This window comes from Montipora capricornis, chromosome 8 (assembly GCF_036669925.1).
Source record: "Montipora capricornis isolate CH-2021 chromosome 8, ASM3666992v2, whole genome shotgun sequence".
Lineage (NCBI taxonomy): Eukaryota > Metazoa > Cnidaria > Anthozoa > Scleractinia > Acroporidae > Montipora > Montipora capricornis.
Genome location: NC_090890.1, coordinates 47,238,165 through 47,244,273, shown reverse-complemented (window position 1 = coordinate 47,244,273; position 6,109 = coordinate 47,238,165). Strand labels below are relative to the sequence as shown.

Sequence of the window (6,109 nt, the reverse complement as noted above, 5' to 3'; positions counted from 1 at the left end):
TTTTTTTATCATGATAGTAGCTCTTTAAGTCAATTCAAGGGCGCATTGCAATGTATCTCATTCATCGGCATCGCATAAATAGGGTGGGTTTCAACAACCCAAAGGAAGTACTAGGAACTGGCTAGCGTATTTACTATACTAATGATCTGTGAAGGATACGTAATTCCACTGGGTGTGATGACCGGATCCTTCATCAACTCAAACTTATTCTTCCACAAAGGTAGTCTGGAACTTCTCTTTTCTGGGAAAAAAAGTTACTGTAATTAGCAATCTCAATGAAATTGGAATGTCCTAAGAATTGTAAAAGAAATTTCAAACAAACTTTTACAAAATTAATATGCCTTCAAAAACAAAACAAACTCGTAGATATTTCACGTAAAAAGGCCTGATTTTAACTATTTACATGTAACAAATGTAAAATGTTAATGTAATGCTTTGTTTATTGTGGAAGCGCACTTAGCTATCAAGCTAGTTCACAGGAACCCCACTCTTAATAATCCAAACTTAACAGAAACATGATTAATAACTTCAACTGGCAGGAGGAAACCAGTTGGGCTATTTACAAAGCGCGGTTGAGTTGAATCTGGGACAACCGGAAACAAATCCAAACCAGAGGTTAGACACCGGATTTGAACCCAAGGCAAACCACATGCAAACCCAATGCCCTAACTACTGGACCACGCCACCTCACTGAATTTGGATAGATGACACAATTTTGAGTTTCCTAGTTTCAAATATACTTAACCTGGATAGGCCGCCAATATTTTAGCAACCTATCAATGGATATTGGCCATAGTGAAGGCTACATATTGCCTCATGTCACTCATGTCATGGTACTTTGTTAGCGTCGTTACCTTCTTCTCTCATCAACTTGTTTGAAGAGGTGTCAACTTCAGATAATCTTTGGTCCTAAGGAACAAGTGCAAATTAATAAAAAAGCCAATTGAGAAGTCCCAGTTATAGGAGTCGCCAGGCTGAATTTTTTCACAAAAACTAACACTAATTCCAAACTAATTATTTCCAGGTACTATTGTGTTCAAAACTTTCAATATTGGTGTTTGCTAAAACTGAGAATGCAACTGTTTTATTTTATTCAAATCATCATCTCTTTACCGAGGAGCTGTTTCCAGGACTTGAAAGATACCCTTGAAGATGAATTGGCATTTGTTTGATTTCAAGCAGAATTTTGGTTGCTTATTGTGGTCTCTGCTAGTTTCTCCTAGGTTTGTACTTTAAATCAGCTCCGATCTGTCCCGATCATATTTTTGTCCATTTCACTGGGATGTTTCAAATGAGGCAACACAGCATACCATGTATATGGTGCCGATGTCAAGTTCCTCTTAGGAAAACTATTTCCAGACTATTTGTACTCCACTCAGTCCGATCACCATTCTAAATCTTTGCCATAAGGACAAAGACAAGTTGTTTGTGAAGAAAATTTTTTTTACTGCATGATCACTCTGGGATGTTGAAAAAAATCCAAGAGCTACAAAGGGAGTCAATCTAATGACCTTGCGATAATGACTGCAGATACTCTACCACTGGACGCAATATAGGAGACCTGTGGCAGCTGGGTGACAATAATTAGTGTACTATAACACAGCTAGAAATGAAGCATGTACAGTAAAGCGAATACAAAAGCGGCGTTCCAGGATGATCCATCATCTTGGATCTTCTCCCAAGGTTCCACATAAACAGCCCCACACAGGATACAGCTGTACAGTACATGCAAAACCTCACACATTCTAGTTTGATTTTCTCAACTTCATCTTCATTGGGGTCCTTTCCAACAGCAGCAACTTGCCTAAAAGCAGATGCTAACAAATTTCAGTATGAAGAAATTACATTTGAACACACAAGTGTTCAACAGATCACAGATGACCTCAAAATGTGTCAAGCTTAAGAAAAATGAAAAAAAAAACAGTGAAGACATCTGTACCATTGATTGATTTTATTATTCTATGAGGGCATGCTGGTGTATATGCATAATTCAGACTTAAATATCTTGTTTCGTATTCTACTAGGTTGTCGAGCATTTTTAACATGAAGTGATAGATAACCAACGAAGCGTGTAGTGCTGAATTGGTTATAATCATTCATATCCATTCAGCAAGCCCAAGTAGAATAAAATTAAATATTGTTTTATTAAAAACCCAGGATTAATAACTCTTCCATGTATTGTCAACTAAAGCATCGATTTCTGCCTCAGTCAATTCTGGTCCAAACAGCTTTTGTTGGCCATCATTTTTCTAAGAGCTGCAAAAATGTTTTCAGCTCACTTTTTTGTTGATGCGTCCCTTGGCCATATTAGATACAGCAGGCATATGAACTGATAGCCTGTGTCCGGCGAGCCAATGAAAAAGCTTGAAATCTGATATTCGTACTTAAGCTTTAAATAATCTGGTACATGTATATTTATTAGCTTTACTTCACGCTCACCCACTTACAGTACCGCTCAAAAGTAAGTTACCAGTCTCGTCTTGTTTCTTGCGAGACGAGAGTCTCGTCTCTAGAGACGAGAGTCCTCGCCTCGAGAGACGAGACACTCGTCTCTAGAGACGAGACTCTCGTTTCACGAGAATCACTGAAGCGGCAAGATTGGCATAAATTTTTATAGAAGTCCGATGGTTACACAAACGTTCGCGAATTTAAACGACAAAACGATGCTCATGGCGAGCGTTAAACGTAACATGAATCAAAATTACAATACTGTTAAAACCGAAAAATAGATCATATCAATTGGCAACATTTCAGTGCGGTGGCATTGTAAATAGATCTCTGTGAAATTCTCGAGGAACTTTGCTTTCCGAAACACCGTATGAAATTGAACGAATTTGGATGGTTTGTATATCTATTATAGCTTTACTTTACGCTCACCTACTTACATGTATATTGAGCACAACCCTTATTAACTATTGTCACCCATTGCTTGGAAGTGTATTGTTTCCTTCCACATAATATTATAGTGTTATGGGCTGCCATGACAGCTTGCCAGTGTTTAACCGATTGACTCCTCAAGCACCCTAGCATGGGACACCTCCAGTTGATGAGTAAATCGTCTGGCATTAGACAGAGTAAAATCTGTTTTAAAGTCTCACTCCTAGGGGTCAATGGTTTAAACCACATCGTCATGGAAAAGACCTACATGTAAGGGAAATTTTCAAATTTGTGGTTTTATGATACAAGCAATATAATAATAATAATAATAATAATAATAATAATAATAATAATAATAATAATAATAATAATAATAATGCTTACTGTCCAATTTCAACAATCAAAACTCTTCAAAACACTATTTCCTCACCTTTTCTTTTCTTCAATAATAAGGTTACTAAGATATGACTGCAGCTCTATTTCCTGTGATATCCTTCTTTCTTCTGCCACATTAAACTTCTACAACATGAACAACATTGTTTTGAACGTTAAGAAGGTATTAAGTGGCACTAGAGTAAAAAAGTAATGCCAGTCAGTCGGGACTGTATCCAAAAGTTGCATTTGCACAGATAACTCAGAGGGAAGAGGAAAGCCAATGCTGCTTGGATGAGGACAGTGACACCTCTCTCTCTGTTAAGGAGAGGCACAACATATATAGAGGCAGCCATATGGGGACTTTAAGATCTAACGATGGCGATGTTGACGAAAATGTTGCCTCAAAATATAACTTTGCACTATCGTAAGTTTCTGGTGGGTAGACCATCTCGTTCGCGTAGCACAACAAAGTAGTCTCTGACTACAGTATTACTGAACCGAGGGGGCTACTTTTGACAACCCTCCCTGAGAGTAAGAATCTGGCTTATTCCATGAAAACTGGAACTTTTTCATCATTAGACTTTTTCAACACGAATACACTGTAAATCAGAATTATCAGCAACACATCCAAAGAATAACTTACAGGTGTATTTTCAATCACCAAAGTTTTTAATTATAGTTTAATTAAGTTCAGATATCACTCGTAGTTCTTCACCTCTTGCAAACTTTAAAAATATGGTCAAGCAAAAGAAAGTTTATTTGTTAACTATATGTGTTAGTATTACTTTTCAATAGAAGATTGGCTCTCAACCTTCTGCCTCTTGCTTTTTGTTATGGTCACTCCTCCTTGTTCTTTGTGAAGAAACCTAATTTTCATATAAGCTCCATGGTTTTGTTCAGCTTTCCTGCTGCCACTTTTCTCTTTATCTTGTAAATTTACATTCTTGTACAATGAATGTAGTGAAGAAATGAAAATATAAATGAAATGATGTCTGCTTGCTGTAAAGGTCTACCTCTGTTATTCTACCTTTTTTTTAGCCAGCCGGACTGCACCTGCAATGTCATCTCCAAAGTTCAGTTTCTGTTCCCTAGCCAAGTCATAAGCTGGTCACAAACAACAAAATGAAAAATAACCATTCATAAGTAACTGCTGCTGCAAGATTACTCTTTGAAAAGACCAACCTCAGAAAAGTCTTCCACAAGTAAGAGGTTCGGAAACTCTCGGTTTCTTAAAGTGCAAAAATCTCATCAATCTAGAAAAAAAAGACTAAATTAAAAATAAACCCAGGCCCTGTCCCACAACACATTTTGTGAACAAATATTAAACCTCTATGGGAAATTAAAGAACCCACATTGTTATCAGAGAGTACGGATTGACTTCTCAGTGTACATATTGATCCACTGTAAATGTATCTCTGCTAGCATGTGCTAAGATCTTATTCCTTGAACCGTTTTAGAACTACTTAGAATTATGCTGGCCATGCAAGCAGCAGTAGGCACGGCGTTTCTATTGACAACGTATACACCACATTTATAAATGCTAATTAGACACATTAGCCTCATTTGCACAGACAAAACACAAAGAAATGTAAGTTGGTTTAAGATAAGGCTAGTTGGTCTGATCAGCATGTAAAAAATTAATTATTTATTGGTCGCCATTTATGAATGTGGTCTATAAAAAGAGAAAAGGTCCGGGTTCAAGATTGTTCTTCTACATTTACAGCTGTACATCTACATCAGTTCTGTACATTTACATCTACATGTTCCAGCACTAGGCAAAGTGCCTTTTTGATGTATGGCTGATTCTGCGTATATCACAAGCCTTTTTAGAGACATCACTGCCAAGCCGGCCACTTCTGCTGGAGAGAACAGGACAGACACAACACCGGGGACTTTATCCCACCTTTATCCAACACCGGGGACTTTATCCCTTACTCTTCTCAAATAGTGTGTGGGTTCTTTAACGTCCCACAGGGAACTTATGAACATAGAAGATATTTGTGAGACGGGGCCTATGGTTTACAGTGTATACAGTAGACAGTGCTTATCCGAGAAGACTTGAAAGTCTAACCATTTGTATATGACATTTCAAAGGCAGCACTTTCTCCTCAGTTATTTTACGACCCTGAGTGTTGATCCGGCCGGGGTTCAAACCCGCGACCTCACGCGTGACAGCCTGATGCTCAACCAACTGAGCCACCAGTGCGCTGTAATTTAAGCTAAAATGTAAAATTGTCCTCACTGAGCTGTTCTTAAAACTTACAAAAGCAAACCACAAAACTAAGTAACATGTAGTCCAGCAAATGACACGATCACTTTCTTACCCCTTTTCAAACTTGTAAGAGCCTCATCATAGCTTTCTTGCTCTAGTAATGCCTGACCAAGGAAGAAATGGGCCTTCACCAAATTCGAGTCCAGCTCTAAAGCACGGCGACAATCACTTATGGCTTGTGTCCATTTCTTTAGTTTAAGATGGCAGAGTGCACGATTTGTGAAGAAAGTTGGAATTGAAGGATTCTTGATCTGAAACAGTATCCAAAACAGAATTCATTAGAATACATGTAGAATAGCAGGATATTGTACTTTATTTCATCACAGTAATCTTGCTCAAAAATTACAAAAAATTGCACTTTTGTTCTTCCCAAAAGCTGTGAATTAAAGTACTACAACTATTACAACAATAAAGAAATGATTAATTTAGTGTACATCATCATTGTAAATAGAAACAATCGATTAGAAACAGGACTTCTTTGAGCCTAATCTTGAGGTTCCTTAGACAAATGAATATGGGAGCCCCAGGGTTTGAGCTGACTTAAAAGGTTTAGGGTAAAAACTTCTCAACAGATTTGGACCTCTC

General features: G+C 37.6%; 1 pseudogene; it reads right to left on the bottom strand.

Annotated features, from left to right (window-relative positions):
• Nucleotides 1-204: 204 nt before the first annotated feature.
• The window catches only part of LOC138014077 (E3 ubiquitin-protein ligase CHIP-like), a 6,727-nt pseudogene continuing 822 nt past the window's right edge, over nt 205-6,109 (bottom strand).